Below are 16,915 nucleotides of genomic sequence, written 5' to 3'. Positions count from 1 at the left end.
ATTCGACTACTCACTTCAAAAATCTATAACTGGAGTCTCAGGCATCCAAATCAAGTGATCCTAGACTTTTTAGAAAGCTAATAAAATTGTCTACAACTCATTTATAATAATCTCAAGGTGATTCAATGTGTATCAAAGTCAGTTAATACAAACAAACATTGCTGTCCAGACTTTTGACAGATTCAAACATCACATTTCAAACAGCCATAACTTGACTTGTAGACCACCAAATCAAGTGCTCCAAAATTTGTTGGAAAACTTAAGAAAAGTACTACAATTCTCCTATAATTACTAAGAGCGGATTCTAAGTTTTACTTGGGCAATATTACAGATAGAGGGTGGACATGTATTCATAGTTTTTCCAAGAAAATGATATCATAGTTACTGAAATAGCTATCAATCAAGACACATATAAGTTTACCAGAAGCAAGTGATTACCTTAAAGAACTTGATGCTGGTGGTTGGTTGTTACATACATAAAAGAATGCAATCAATTAGAGTTTCAATGTTTCAGACAAATCAATAAGAGAACTAAGTACCATTCAAATATCAAAAACCTTTCAGGCTTTGTTTGGGTACAGAGGGATTGAAGTGTATTGAGGTGTATTGAAGGGGATTGAAAAAAAATTAGTTCATATTACACTTCAATACACCACATACCACCTCAATCCATTTCAATCCGAGATTATCCAAACAAACCCTCAAGGGGGTTATCTTTTCCACGAGTAAGATCTATCTTAACATTGCTTACTGCAACATCCTCTTCCTTCAGCAGCACCTCAGAAGATTTCTGAAGACAGTTGAGTCAACATTAAAAAAGGGTGTGAATTTTTCTGAGAGGCCAGATTATTTATTTCAGCCAACCTTAATAAAATGTGAAAAGCGCAAACCTGCGAACAAACTATGTCCTGTGCAGTAATATTTTTGAAATGCTCTAGTTTGTCCTTTGGAACAGAATACTGGTTGCAAAACTGGAACTCAAAGAAACAGAACAGTTCAATACTTTCACAAAAAGGAAGAGTAACTTAAGCAATAAGTACACCATTACATTACTGATGCTACATTATGCATCTATTGAACAGAAACATAGATCAAGCATAAATTCTAGTAAGAGTGGAATAGTTGTACTGCATCCTACAAGATGCATAACAAGGTTACTTCAGCTGTTTTTCTAGATAATGAACCAGATAATACCATAACAAGGTTACTTCAGTTGTTCAACAGCCTAAGGATTGATGAGTGTCAGATAATGAACCAGATAATACCATAACAGGAATGACTTGGGCGCATAAAAAGTTTGGAACGAAACATGTTCATTCACAGTGATAGAAAAAGAATTATTAGAGGTTCTATGAGTTACTGGTTCACAACAGTAATAGCGTGAACCATGAATAATCTGACCTGAATTTACTTTAAAACAGGGATGCATCAGTCCATCATCTGTTACAACCTCATACAATGGATGTGAAAGCTGGAGAAATTCTGGCTTCCTTGTAGAGACTATAACCTATAGTAAAAAGAATCAATGGATATTAATGAAGTCTCCAGTGTGTTGTAAGCAATGACTGCCAAACAGACACTTCTACAAAACTGGTATAAGGGAGAGATAAAAACTTACCATTTCAAACAGATCTCTCCATCCCACATCATTAGGAAGAAAGCGATTGAATGCATGATTCATCATTTTGTTTGTATAATGGAAATCTGAATTAGTAATGAGAAGCAACTTTTTTCCAGCCTGATAGTTTGTTGGAGGAAAAGCCAGCATATCAGCACAATGGTTTTGTTACACTGAATTGATCATACAACACCATAAATGTAGAAGATTAAGAGAACACCTCACACTCGTTATAGAAAGGGTGACTTTCATGTGTATAGTCAAAATACACCTTGAAATACAAGTACATACATATCTCTAGACTATACATATCTCTAATACCCGTCCCGCATTCACATCTGGAGAGAACTGGACGCATAGACTGGACTGAAAGTCACTAAACAACTGTACAGACAGTCCCTAAGTCATGATGTCCATGGACTGATGTGCAGAAGGGACATGTAGCACTCGAAGGTGCCACAAAGCAACCTTTTTACGGATGAAGTGGATTTCAATCTCAATGTGCTTCGCCTTCGTGCGATGATGAATATCCTATGCACCTTGAAGTAAATTAATTCACATGAATTCATGGCATGGGACAACTGTGTTAAAAACAGAATATCCTATGCATACTAAGCATGCGAAATGGCATGACAAAACAACACTTGTATATGAGCATCATACTACCTTGTAAAGTTCTCTTCGGCGAATACGTTGAATGATTTCTTTTGCTTTTTTCAGTTCATTGTTGGGAGCAGTCTCAATGGTTTTGATGATTGTGTCATCCAACTGTAATTTTAGGGGATGTAAGATAGGCTGGAAAATTATGGCTGTAATAACAATGACAGAAACCAGGATATGATCTTTACCTGCCTCAATAGCCTCATCGCGAAATTCAGCTGCATAGCCTTCCTCGCCAAACAAATGAGCACGTCTCCTATGCTCTTCCAGTTCTGTCTTCTTTTTTATAACAAGGTCTTTCATCTTGCTCGCTTTAAGTTGCTCGAGTCTTAAAACTTCAGATTCCACCTATATTTTAGACCAATATACAATCTCAGAACATTCCAAGCTCAAACATAGAAAAACATAGCAACAGTGGCATGAGCAATATCTGAAGAACAATGAACTCACGTAGCTGAGGAAGTCAATAGAGAGGGTGTTAGGCTCAGTTATTTCATGTTCAGAAGCAGCAATATTGCACGTTACATTCTGGAACATCTGCTGTTCTTCAAGTGGTGTATCCATGAGATTCCAAAGTTCAAGCATGCTAGAGGCCAAATCTTGAAGCTGTGACATTCAGAATTTCATATTAACAATGTTAAAGACACTAAATAATTGAAAATTGTTGAGGGTTGCCTGTGCTGAAGAATCAAATTTGACACTAGTGAATGCACTGAATAATCAAAAAGATTGACGGTTGACTGCGCTGAATCATTGAAATTTCTTAAGTGATACAAAGAGTGCTAACCTTTTGCATCCTCTGGACTTTCAATTCACGCAGTCTGCTTGTAGCTGATGCAGGGCTTTCAATTGTACAGTTGCTTAGGTTCTTTGATTCATCAGCCTCACCCAGGCTAGGGTGCACCTCATTTACTGTTTGTTTGAAGTCTACACCAAGCACCTCGCATAACGAATGCAAAGTGTTAAGATGTTCCATGACTTGCTTCAGCCGATCACTCTGTTAAAAACAGGCACAGACAATAAGATTTATAGACTTGTATGAGTATTGAAGGAAAATAATAGACATGGGGAGTAATATTCATTAGACAGATAAAGAGGATTTGAACAAGTGATGCTGACCTTCTCCTTCTGAAGGGATTGCAGCTCTTTCGTTAGCTCCTCCAGCTTTCTTAAAGACTGATCAGACTGATCCACATGAATTCTAAAGGGTACAAAATCTGCAGGCCTGATTTCAGATGCAACCTTCTTAATTTGCTCTATGACATCAACAAATTGGTCCCATCTTTCAACTTTCTTCTTTCTCATCTCCTCCAAGTATGGGACCTTACCGTGAGTAATAAAGTATAACCGAGCAGACTTTGGATGGTATTTGAGTGTACCAATTTCTTTCTACGACATATAACTTAAGCGACAAGTTTTCAGCAGCATAAGACCATTTTTCTTTAAAACAAAGTTTGCACGGTGACATATAAATCTGCTCCATGAGCTGAATACTCAAGTGACTCAGTAAGTTAAGTCAGAGTGGACTGTCCTCGTGTTGTGTACACAGTATTTCATAAAATAATCAACATTTAAGATGCAAATCTAAATGACAAAATGGCACATGGGCTATTCTTAGTTAGCTCTTTTTGTGTGGGTGGGTACGGGGATGGGGGGAGTGGGGGTCCAATACCAAAAGCACATAGAGAATGGGCAAGAAAAGAAGCACCTGACATGAATCCTCTATAAAGAGTTCGCTGTCACAAAAGAAAACATCCACAGCAGTATCATACTATAGTACCACTTTATCTTACTTATCAATATCACAAATCCTAACCACTAAGCTCACTGGATAAGTTGATGCAAATCAAGTAACTACGTATGCTGTATTTGGGAACTCTACCTAGAGTAAATACTATTAAATGTTTCATGAATTTATAATTATAATTCTTCAAGTGTAAGAATGTATATCACATGCACTCTGAATTCCAAAATACTAACAATTCAGTGTTATATAACTTCTACACAGTAGCGGAACCTGTGCTCATTGTCACATATTCACCTTCCAGCATCAAAGAAATAATGTATCGATAACAATGAATGTGATACTAAACAGATTTCACACCTTATGCACCACTAATTGTTCATCATAATCCCAAAAGTGTGTACCACACCACAAACATCCTAAGACTTTGATGTACCAACCAGGCAAAGCCCAACACAATATATTTTCATTCTTCATCAAACCAAAATGCTCTGTAATAGGGAAGAAAGAGCTCGGTTGAACCGATGTCCTGAAAATTATCGTCAGTACCACTAGATATTATCCTGAAAAAAAGGAGATTAACAGTATCTACCAGATCACTACCAAATACTATCTTGCAGCTAGTAATAGCCAATGGGAACGTATCTGGTGCTCAAAGGGGTACGGTGCTCATGTGCACATTTTAAATCTGGTGCATCCATTTCGCATCTAACAGCAGCACCAATTTTGTGAAGAACCCCTTCCACCTTCCTCCCCTGGTGGGAGGGGTTCTTCGTAAAATTGCTGGTGTCGTTGAATGCAAGATGGATGCACCAGATTTAAAATGTGTACATGAGCACCGTACCCCTTTGAGCACCAGATACGTTCCCATAGCCAATTGCCTATGAAAGAACCACCAAGTTGTTTCCGGGATGCAGAGCTAGTAATAACCACATGTTTTATGGATTGCAGGAAAAAAGAAGTACATTTTGCTACTCTGAGCTCTACCGTCAAATTTCCTCCCACTAAAACCAGAAATCACGGAAGTGCGCAGAAAATCGTCCGAAATTGGGAAAGGATCTCGGCTGGTGTGACTCACTAGGCTTGAAGAAGATGGAGAGACCATGAGTGGCGAGTTCTCCTTCTTATTGGTGAAGAGGATGTTCTCCGGCTTGAGGTCGCGGTGGATGATGTCATGCCGATGGTAGAGCTGGACGACCACGACGATGGTGCGGGTGACATTGGTGGCGGCGCACTCGGTGTAGTGCCCCTGCGCGACGATGCGGTCCAAGAGCTCGCCGCCCTCGCAGAGCTCCATGACGAGGTGGACGGTGCCCTCGTCCCCGCACGCCTCCCGCAGGGACATGACGCTCGGGCTCTTGGGCAGGTGGCGCATGATGGCCACCTCCCGGCGCACGTCCTCCACGTCGATGGTCGTCCGCAGCTTGCGCTTGGAGATGGACTTGCAGGCGAGCAGCTCCTTGGTGTCCCGATCCATACACAGGTATGTCACCCCGAACTCCCCGCGGTCGAGCTCCCTGTCCAGGACGTACTTGTCATCGATCCCGATGACCTCGCACCCCTCGTCGCCCGGCCAGAACCGAGAGCCGCTTCTGCCCGTCGCCGCCGCCGCCGTTCCGCGCTTGGTGCGGCTTCTTCTTTGCGTTGGATGCGGGGAAGTGCGAGGAGCTGACGTCCTCCCACGCGATGGTGGTCGGCGAGCGGCAGCAGTTGCCCATGGCCGCCCGAGATCGAAAGGCGTGGCGGGAGGCTAGGGTTGGAGCGGTATTTGGGGCGCTGGGGTGGGCGCGGGTGGGCGGCGCGGTGGGCGCGCAGGCGGATAAGAGTGAGAGCTGGTGAAAGTGACTCGCGGCGCCGGATAGAGATCTAGGTATTTTGGGTTAAGTTCGACGGTTTCGAGTTGGCTCACGAACTTAATTTAAGAACGTGAGTACCCACGTTCCTAATAGGTTAAGTTCGACGGTTTTGGCTAGGGCCCACGAACTTAATTTAAGAACGTGGGTACCCACGTTCTTAAAAAAACCCATGAACTTAACTGATATAAGAACGTCGGTACCCACGTTCTTAACAAAACCCACGAACATTTATCAGTTTCTTGTAGTGTAATAACACAAAAATTTAGAAGTATTAAATTGTAGATGCGATAGAAAGTAAAATTTATATCGATGCAACACGACGCTTCACTCCTACTTGTGCCACATTGCCTGTAGTGGGAACCGTGCCTCCACCCCCGACTCCGCGACCCCTGCTTGCACGACCAGACGCGATAAGGACCCTGTCGACCATGCCAACACCATGGTCATCCACATGTTGGTCGTCGCTGGTTACACCATCCACGCGAGTAGCCACTGAATGCCAACCACGACCAGTTTTGATCTTACCCATGCCTCTGTCGGCACCTTGTGCACTAAGCCACTACTGCTCTCCACCACCGGTAGCGCCCAGGTTCACCGAAGTGCCTCCTCCTCGCTCGGCGGCGTGCACGATGCCTGTCGTCACCGACATCGAGACGAGGGTCGGGTCCAAGCTGAGTTCCGACAACGTACATCATTGCAGGAACCCTGAGTAGTGCCACTGAGAGCACCTAGAGGGGGGGTGAATAGGTGATCCTGTAACACTTCAAAACTTAAGCCACAAAACTTGGTTAATTGTTAGCACAATAATTGCCAAGTGGCTATAGAGGAATCCTCAACAAAACACAATAACCAACAAAGATCAATCACAGAGATGGCACGGTGGTTATCCCGTGGTTCGGCCAAGACCAACGCTTGCCTACTCCACGTTGTGGCGTCCCAACGGACGAGGGTTGCAATCAACCCCTCTCAAGCGGTCCAAAGACCCACTTGAATACCACGGTATTTTGCTTGCTTTATCTCAATCCCGTTTGCGAGGAATCTCCACAACTTGGAGCCTCTCGCCCTTACACTTGAAATTCACAAAGAACACGGAGCAAGGGAGGGATTAGCAACGCACACAAGACACAAGAATCAAAGTGTCAACACGCACACAAGTCGCAACAAGAGCTCGCAACACAACTCAATGAGTTCACAACTCCACTAGAGCTCTATATGCTATCACAATGAAACGAATGCGCGAAATCGATGTCTTGGTGCTTAGGAATGTTGTAGGAATGCTTGGTGTTCTCCTCCATGCGCCTAGGGGTCCCTTTTATAGCCCCAAGGCTGCTAGGAGCCGTTGGGAGCAATCTTGGAAGGCTGATCTTGCCTTCTGTCGACTGGCGCACCGGACAGTCCGGTGCACACCGGACACTGTCCGGTGCCCGATTTCCTTCCTTAATTAGCGAAGCCGACCGTTGGCAGCCTGAGAGCCGTTGGTGCACCGGACATGTCCGGTGCACACCGGACAGTCCGGTGCCCCCTTCTAGCCGTTGGCTCGGCCACGTGTCCCGCGTAGATTGCGCGGCCGACCGTTGGCCCACCGACCGTTGGCTCACCGGACAGTCCGGTGAATTTTAGTCGTACGTCGCCGGTGAATTCCCGAGAGCAGCCACTTCGCTCGAGCCAGCCTGGCGCACCGGACACTGTCCGGTGCACCACCGGACAGTCCGGTGCTCCCAGACTGAGCAGAGTCTTGGCTGCTCGAGCCAAGACATTTACAATTGGATTTTTCCTGTTTCCAGCACTTAGACACAATACATTAGTCCATAAAACAATGTACTAAATCTGAGAAACATACCTTTATCCTTGATTTGTACTTTTCCACCTCTTTACACTTAGGCACTTGTGTTGGACACTAAATCACCAAAACACTTAGAAATGGCCCAAGGGCACATTTCCCTTTCAATCTCCCCCTTTTTGGTGATTTATGCCAACACAACATAAAGCAAGTAGAACAAGTACAAAATCAAATCAAATAAGAACTCAAAATTATTTTGATTCAATTTTGACATATATGGATCACTCTATGCCACCACTTGGTTTGTTTTTGCAAATCAAACTCAAATTCCTATCTCTAAGTCAAAACCACTTGTAGAGACATAAAGAGAGGTTTTCCAAAGAAATTTGATCAAGGATTTCAAAAGCTCCCCCTTTTTCCCATAATCAACACTTCTCCCCACAAGAGGCCAACTTGACATAAGAGACAATAAAAGAGTTTTGACAAACCAAAAGCTCTAATCTACTATTTTCAAAATTTCTCAAGTGGTAGCTGATCCATTTATTGCTTTGGCCTTTATTTTCTCCCACTTTGGCATCAAGCACCAAAACGGGATCAATCTTGGCCCTTTAACCCCATTGCCTCACTAAAATCTTCAAATAAGAACACAAAGGCAGTGAGAGTATAAAGATGAACTTGGAAAAGTTACTCTTTTTCATCGGAGTGCAGTGGAAGTCTTGCATGGTCCAAGTCCACCTTTTCCCTTTCAATTCTCCTTGGAGACTAAAACAACCAAACTCAAGTACATGGTTAGTCTCAAAGGGTCAAGTTGTAGCACAGCTCTCCCTAAATATGTGCATCACTTGCAAACAGGACTTGTGAGGTCCAGGGAGTGTTTGTACAACTTGAGCACCACAATAAGCAACAAAATGCAGAATGAACATGATCAAAGGCATAAACACATGTATGCTACATTTCAATCCAAGTTCCGCGAATCTAAGATATTGAGCTCACTACGCAGCCTGCAAAAGGTCTTCTCATCTAGAGGCTTGGTAAAATATCGGCTAGCTGATTCTCGGTGCTAACATGAAACACTTCGATATCTCCCTTTTGCTGGTGATCTCTCAAAAAGTGATGCCGGATGTCAATGTGCTTTGTGCAGCTGTGCTCAACAGGATTTTCTGCTATTCGGATAGCACTCTCATTATCACATAGGAGTGGGACTTTGCTCAGATTGTAGCCAAAGTCCCTGAGGGTTTGCCTCATCCAAAGTAGTTGCGCACAACACTGTCCTGCAGCAACGTACTCGGCCTCAGCGGTGGATAGGGCAACGGAGGTTTGTTTCTTAGAGTTCCATGACACCAGGGACCTTCCTAAGAATTGGCACGTCCCCGAGGTACTCTTCCTATCGACCTTACATCCAGCATAGTCGGAATCTGAGTACCCAATCAAGTCAAAGTTAGACCCCTTTGGATATCAGATCCCGAAGCAAGGCGTAGCGACTAAATATCGAAGAATTCGTTTCACAGCCACTAAGTGACACTCCTTAGGATTGGATTGAAATCTAGCACACATGCATACGCTAAGCATAATATCCGGTCTACTAGCACATAAATAAAGCAAAGAACCTATCATGGACCGGTATGCTTTTTGATCAACGGACTTACCACCTTTGTTGAGGTCAGTGTGTCCGTCAGTTCCCATCGGCGTCTTTGCGGGCTTGGCGTCCTTCATCCCAAACCGCTTTAGCAAGTCTTGTGTGTACTTCGTTTGGGAGATGAAAGTGCCATCCTTGAGTTGCTTCACTTGGAACCCAAGGAAGTAGTTCAACTCGCCCATCATCGACATCTCGAATTTCTGCGTCATCACCCTGCTAAACTCTTCACAAGACTTTTGATTAGTAGAACCAAATATTATGTCATCGACATAAATTTGGCACACAAAAAGATCACCATCGCAAGTCTTAGTAAAAAGAGTTGGATCGGCTTTCCCAACCTTGAAAGCATTAGCAATTAAAAAGTCTCTAAGGCATTCATACCATGCTCTTGGGGCTTGCTTAAGTCCATAGAGCGCCTTAGAGAGCTTACACACGTGGTCGGGGTACCGTTCATCCTCGAAGCCAGGGGGTTGCTCCACGTACACCTCCTCTTTGATCGGCCCGTTGAGGAAAGCGCTCTTCACATCCATTTGGTACAACCTGAAAGAATGGTGAGCGGCATATGCTAGCAAGATACGAATTGATTCTAGCCTAGCCACAGGAGCGAATGTCTCCTCAAAGTCCAAACCTGCGACTTGGGCATAACCTTTTGCCACAAGCCGAGCCTTGTTCCTTGTCACCATCCCGTGCTCATCCTGTTTGTTGCGGAACACCCACTTGGTTCCCACAACATTTTGCTTGGGACGAGGCACCAGTGTCCAAACTTCATTGCGCTTGAAATTGTTGAGTTCCTCTTGCATGGCCAACACCCAGTCCGGATCTAGCAAGGCCTCTTCTACCCTGAAAGGCTCAATAGAAGAGACAAAAGAGTAATGCTCACAAAAATTAACCAATCTTGAACGAGTAGTTACTCCCTTGCTAATATCACCCAATATCTGGTCGACGGGATGATCCCTTTGAATCGTCGCTCGAACTTGGGTTGGAGGTGCCTGAGGAGCTTCTTCTTCTTCAATTTGAACATCCTGTGCTCCCCCTTGATCATGCGCCTCCACTTGAGGTACCTGTTCATCATCTTGGGTTGGGGGATGCACCATAGTTGAGGAAGACGGTTGATCTTGCTCAAGTTGTTCCTGAGGCCGTACATCTCCAATCGCCATGGTGCGTATCGCGGTCGTTGGAACATCTTCTTCATCTACATCATCAAGATCAACAACTTGCTCTCTTGGAGAGCCATTAGTCTCATCAAATACAACATCGCTAGAGACTTCAACCAAACCCGATGATTTGTCGAAGACCCTATACGCCTTTGTATTTGAATCATAACCTAATAAAAACCCTTCTACGGCTTTGGGAGCAAATTTGGAATTCCTACCCTTCTTCACTAGAATGTAGCATTTACTCCCAAATACACGAAAGTACGATACATTGGGTTTGTTACCAGTCAGCAGCTCATATGAAGTCTTCTTGAGGAGGCGGTGAAGGTAGACCCTGTTGATGGCGTGGCAAGCCGTGTTCACGGCTTCCGACCAAAAGCACTCGGGGGTCTTGAACTCTCCAAGCATAGTCCTCGCCAGTCGCCATATCTATGAGCGACCTGTTCTTCCTTTCTACCACACCATTTTGCTGAGGTGTGTAGGGAGCGGAGAACTCGTGCTTGATCCCCTCCTCCTCAAGGAACTCCTCCACTTGAAGGTTCTTGAATTCGGACCCGTTGTCGCTCCTTATCTTCTTCACCTTGAGCTCAAACTCATTTTGAGCTCTCCTTAGGAAGCGCTTGAGGGTCCCTTGGGTTTCAGACTTATCCTGCAAAAAGAACACCCAAGTGAAGCGGGAAAAGTCATCAACAATAACTAGACCATACTTACTTCCTCCTATGCTCAGATAGGCGACAGGTCCGAAGAGGTCCATATGCAGCAGCTCCAGAGGTCTTGATGTTGTCATCACATTTTTGGTGTGATGATAGCCTCCCACCTGTTTCCCTGTGTAAGGAAAATGGACCCCGGGCCTTTTGGCTAATTGAGTTTCGGTGTTTGATGAACAACACAATCCGTGAACTAATAAGCTTTCTAGTGTTTGTGTTTGTAGTTCACAGGATGCGAAGAGAATTGGACCGAGGCAATGAGGATGCAACACCTCAAAAGAAGACATAAAAAGATGCATAGGAGTCCAATACTCAAGAACAAAGAAGCCCGAAGAAATCAGCGAAGAAATCCAAGACAAGGGCTGTCAGCCAGCGCCTGGTGGCGCACCGGACATTGGTGTCCGGTGTGCACCGGACTGTCCGGTGAGGCACCGGACAGTCTGCGCAGAGAGGCCACAGACAGGCGCTCTCTGGCTGTAGCACCGGTCTGTTCGGTGTGCACCGGACTGTCCGGTGTGCCAACGGGCAGAAGGCAACGGTCGGATCCAACGGTCGACTGCTACAGGCGCCAACGGTCGGCTGACGTGGCGTGCACCGGACATCTACTGTTCAGTGTCCGGTGGTGCACCGGACTGTCCGGTGCACCCGACGACAGAAAGCTGCTGCTTTCTGTCCAACGGCTAGTTGGGGGTGTGGAGGCTATAAATACCACCCCAACCAGCCATTCTCAAGTGTGAGAGCCCAAGCAACATTCCAATACACATAGTGCATATTTCCAAGTGCTCAAACACCCAAGTGCTTAATAGAATCACTCGGTGATTAGCGTAGGTGCTTTGCGAAGTGCTTAGGTTAGTTAGACCGCTTTAGCGCTTGCTCTAGGAGAATCCTAGTTAGTTGAGTGAGTTTAGATAAACCTCACAACCCCTCGGCTCTTGCGCGAGCCGTTGTAATTGTACCGAGTGGGGCGAGAGTCTTGCGAGACCGTGACAACCGCGTTTGTGTCACGGCCGCCACCGTGTACCGGAGGGAACGAGGCCCGCGGCGTTTCGGCCGGAAGCTCGATAGTGGAGACGGCGGGGAGCGTCCGAGAGGAGCCGGAAGCGGAGCACCACTTGCGCGTGGAGAAGGCCCGCGGCTCTCTACGGAGTTACTCGACCGTGGTGCTTGGCCCTCGCGTGGGCTTCCCTTTGCGTAGGGGCACCAACGAGGATTAGTCGGGACCTTGCGCGGTTCCGGATACCTCGGTAAAAATACCGGCGTCATCCGCGAGAGTTTGCTTCTCTACTTAGCTCTTTACATTCCGCATTTATATTAAGCATTTAAGTTTCAATCTTGTAGTCATACTTATTTAGTGTAGATTGAAACTTAGCCTTTTGCGGTAGAGATAGCAACACTTAGACAAAACCTAGTTTGCACATTGTAGTTTTGATTATTTGCATAGGTTTTGCTCTAGGGATTTAATTGTGGCCTAGTTTAGTAAAAGTTTTAGAAGTCCTAATTCACCCCCCCTCTTAGGCGTCACCCATTTCCTACAATTGGTATCAGAGGCCGGTTTGGCTCATTTGAAACGCTTTAGCTTCACCGCTAATAGAGCCGACGCTTTTTAGAGGAAGGGATGGATACCCATAGGCCACCACACTTTGACGGCACTAACTTCCCATATTATAGTGCTAGAATGGCTTGTTACCTAGAGGCCGTTGATCTAGGTGTTTGGAGAGTCACTCGTGACGGGATGAAACCTCTCAAGAATCCCGAGAAACCCACCACGAGTGAGGAAAAAGAAATCCATTTAAATGCTAGAGCCAAAAATTGCTTGTATGAATCTCTTAGCATGGATATTTTCAATCAAGTATTTACCTTGAAAACTGCTAATGAGATTTGGCTAAAATTGCATGAGCTCCATGACGGCACATCAAATGTCCGTGAGCAAAAACATTGCCTAGTCTTAAATGAGTATAATTCTTTTGCCATGAAAGATGATGAGCTTGTTAGAGACATGTATTCTCGTTTGAATCTAATAATCAATGAGCTCAACTCTATTGGCATTAATAAGCTAGGTGATGCGGACATTGTGAGGAAGATTATCTCCCTGCTACCACAACAAAGATATGGGAGCATCATCACCATCCTTCACAACATGGAGGACTTGAGCAACATGACCCCGACTATTGTGATTGGGAAAATCGCGGCCTTTGAGATGTCGCGAAAAATGAGTCGGGGAGAGGAGCCAACTTCCTCAAAGCCATATGCTTTTGCATGTGATGAAAGGAAGGGCAAAAAGAAGGCTCCCACTCCAAGTTCCTCAAGTGAAGAAGAGGAAGAAGAAGAAAGTGATGATGATGAAGATAATCAACCATGCACATCATCCTCCGAGGACGAAGAAACAATCCGACGCGTCGGAAAGGTAATGAGGATGATCCGCAAGATTAATCTAATGGGTGTGCCCCTGTAGGTCGAGGATCTTCTCTTTAACATTGACAGGAAAAAGCAAAGGAAGAGAGGATGCTTCGCATGTGGGGAGAAGGGCCACTTCAGGGACAACTGTCCAAATATGGCCAAACCCAAAAAGGAGAGGAGCAAAGGCAAGGCGCTCACAAGTGTTAGAACTTGGGATGACTCTTCAAGTGAAGATGAACCTCCAAGGACGCGCAGCCACCGGTCCTCGTCACGATCATCACGGTCATCACACAAATGCCTTATGGCAAGAGGTAACAAAAGCATTCCATCCTCTAGTGATGAAAGTAGTAGTGATGATGAAGGTGAGGGAAAGGCCTCTCTAGAAGAGCTTGCGGAAGCCGTAAATTTTTTCCAGGATGTTTGCACTAAGCAAAAAGCTCAACTTAAAACTTTGAAAAATAAGTTGGTTAGCTCTCAAAATGATTACAAAGGTTTGCTAGAAAAATTTGAAACTTTTGCAAACTTAAATAGTGAGCTATCAACTAAAATTGAGCTATTAGAGTCTAGTGCTCCATCCACTGCTACCGATGATAGCCTTATTAAAAAGAATGAAAAACTTAAGGCTAAGTTAGCTAGCTCCCAAGAAGCTATTGAAAATTTGCTAGAGAAAATGGAAATTCTTAGCATACACAATAATGAGCTAACTACTAAGCTAGAAAACATTGGTAGCACCCCAGCAGCATCTTTAGTTGAAATACCTGAAATAATTAAGAAAGATGCTTCTACTTCCTGCTTTGATTTAATTGATGATTCTAACCCCTGCAACCAAGTTGTTGTTGAGAATATTGTTGTAGAGACATGTTCGGATGAGGTTGCAAAGGAAAATGAACAATTAAAGCAAGAAGTGGCTCGTCTTGGCAAGGCTTTGTATGACAAGAAAGGCAAAGCCAAACAAATCCGACCTCCACAGGATAACACCACTGCGGGAGTGAACAAGCCTGTAGAGGGAGAAACTGTGATTTGTAGGCTGTGCCACAAGGAAGGCCACAAGTCTTTCCAATGCAAGGCGATGACCGGGGATAAACAAAGACAAAAGCTCAAGCAAAAGTCATCAAGCAAAATCTCCAACACCTACATCAAAAAGGTGGATAAAAAGACTGCTACACCATACTTAATCAAAAAGAAGAAGAATGGAAAGGTGATAGCAATCAAGGCCAACAAGCAAGCCAACAAAGAAAAAGGGGCCAAACGCATCTGGGTGCCAAAGGAGATAATTTCAACCATGAAAAGCACCAAGAAGGTTTGGATACCGAAAGGGAAGTGAGTGGACCAAAGGTCTACGGGAAATTTGGAGACTTGGCAAAATTGGGATGTATATCATGGGATACATCATATTGGATCAAGTTTATTGCCAAGTGGGTTAGTGAAAACTTTGGACCCAAATTTCCCACCCATGACTAAGGTAACTAGTTTTATTGTATTTCTCGTTTTTAGATATGCGTATCTATTTATCTTGTATCTAGTTTACCTTTCTTGCCTAGTATTACATTTGTTATGTACTTTTGTTTAAAATCATGCATACTAGGTAAATCATATGGTAGGATTGCTTGTTTTTAATTCATATACTTAAGCAAACCTACATGGCTTAAAATGTTTATTTAAGCACGGCACATAGCTTATATATCACTCCATAGTAAATGATGCATCAATTTAAAATTTTGATTTCTACAAAGTGTATCATTTAACTTATATGTGCCAAAGTTTGGATTATGGATAATTTGCCCCTCTTGATACCAAATCAAAGTGCATGTCTCCTACAAGTATTCAAAACTTGTATGCACACCTTTAGGGGGAGGTTACTCTATAATCTAACACTTTGAGACTAACACCTTTTCAAGTCTATTTCATGTGATAGTCTCATTGTAAGGAAAATGAAGTCCCCGGAGAAAGACAACAATCTTCCACTGCAAAATCTCCAAGAACTCTCACGTCTCTCAAGCTCGCCATTGATCTTCAATTGGTATCTTTTGAGACTACTTTCAGTATCATTTACATGTCTTTTCCAATATTTGATTAGACTATATTTCATATCATATGCTTCCATGTTGCTAAAAATGCATAAGTAGTTAACTCATATTCTGTTACCTATGCATAAGGGAAGTTAGTCTTTTCAAATCATGTCTTGCACCTCTAATTTTCACATGCTTTTTCCTAAGTAGAGGATCTCTGTCAGGGGGAGTATTTCTTCATCTCTAAAGGGGGAGAAAAACTCTTTCCAAAAGAGAATACTCATTTAGGGGGAGTAATCTTTTGAGGAACTCCTACACATGGTATCTTTCATGGTCTACAAGTGGTATCTTTCATGGCTTAATTTAATATCCTTCTAGTGATATCATTTGATACAATTCTTGTTGAGGGCAAGCTTTTATTTACTTCCTACATGCTTTTAATGTCTTCCTTTTCGGTGGTTGATGCCAAAGGGGGAGAAGTTTAAGGACCAAAGCAATGAAATCTATATCAAACACCAAACACCACCAATTTTAAATTTTATATCTACAAATGGTTTTTCCAGTGGTTTTGGTTATTTGGTCCAAAAATAGGAAGTAAGTGAATTATGGAGTTAGGAGGAGGCTTAAGTCCATAATGTCACATTGTGGGGACAATCATGCATCTTAGCAAGTAGATTGCATATTTTTCATTCAAATACTTGTATTATTTGCTTGCTTTGGTTGTGTTGTCATCAATCACCAAAAAGGGGGAGATTGTAAGGAAAATGGACCCCGGGCCTTTTGGCTAATTGAGTTTCGGTGTTTGATGAACAACACAATCCGTGAACTAATAAGCTTTCTAGTGTTTGTGTTTGTAGTTCACAGGATGCGAACAGAATTGGACCGAGGCAATGAGGATGCAACACCTCAAAAGAAGACATAAAAAGATGCATAGGAGTCCAATACTCAAGAACAAAGAAGCCCGAAGAAATCAGCGAAGAAATCCAAGACAAGGGCTGTCAGCCAGCGCCTGGTGGCGCACCGGACATTGGTGTCCGGTGTGCACCGGACTGTCCGGTGAGGCACCGGACAGTCTGCGCAGAGAGGCCACAGACAGGCGCTCTCTGGCTGTAGCACCGGTCTGTCCGGTGTGCACCGGACTGTCCGGTGTGCCAACGGGCAGAAGGCAACGGTCGGATCCAACGGTCGACTGCTACAGGCGCCAACGGTCGGCTGACGTGGCGTGCACCGGACATCTACTGTTCAGTGTCCGGTGGTGCACCGGACTGTCCGGTGCACCCGACGACAGAAAGCTGCTGCTTTCTGTCCAACGGCTAGTTGGGGGTGTGGAGGCTATAAATACCACCCCAACCGG

General features: G+C 44.2%; 2 pseudogenes across 2 annotated transcripts; both read right to left on the bottom strand.

Annotated features, from left to right (window-relative positions):
- Positions 1–1,892: 1,892 nt before the first annotated feature.
- On the bottom strand, positions 1,893–4,380 carry LOC103639079 (65-kDa microtubule-associated protein pseudogene; annotated as a pseudogene). The gene is made up of 6 exons (NR_161210.1): positions 3,398–4,380; positions 3,066–3,275; positions 2,729–2,884; positions 2,467–2,626; positions 2,285–2,386; positions 1,893–2,157 (listed from the first exon to the last, which is right to left on the bottom strand). The product of NR_161210.1 is annotated as a 65-kDa microtubule-associated protein pseudogene (transcript).
- A 539-nt stretch (positions 4,381–4,919) lies between these two features.
- Positions 4,920–5,859, bottom strand: LOC103639080 (calcium-dependent protein kinase superfamily pseudogene; annotated as a pseudogene). The gene has a single exon (NR_160864.1). The product of NR_160864.1 is annotated as a calcium-dependent protein kinase superfamily pseudogene (transcript).
- Between the last annotated feature and the right edge of the window lie 11,056 nt (positions 5,860–16,915).

Source organism: Zea mays, chromosome 9 (genome assembly GCF_902167145.1).
Source record: "Zea mays cultivar B73 chromosome 9, Zm-B73-REFERENCE-NAM-5.0, whole genome shotgun sequence".
Lineage (NCBI taxonomy): Eukaryota > Viridiplantae > Streptophyta > Magnoliopsida > Poales > Poaceae > Zea > Zea mays.
The sequence above is the reverse complement of the archived record's forward strand: the minus strand, read 5'-3'. Positions and strand labels throughout refer to the sequence as shown.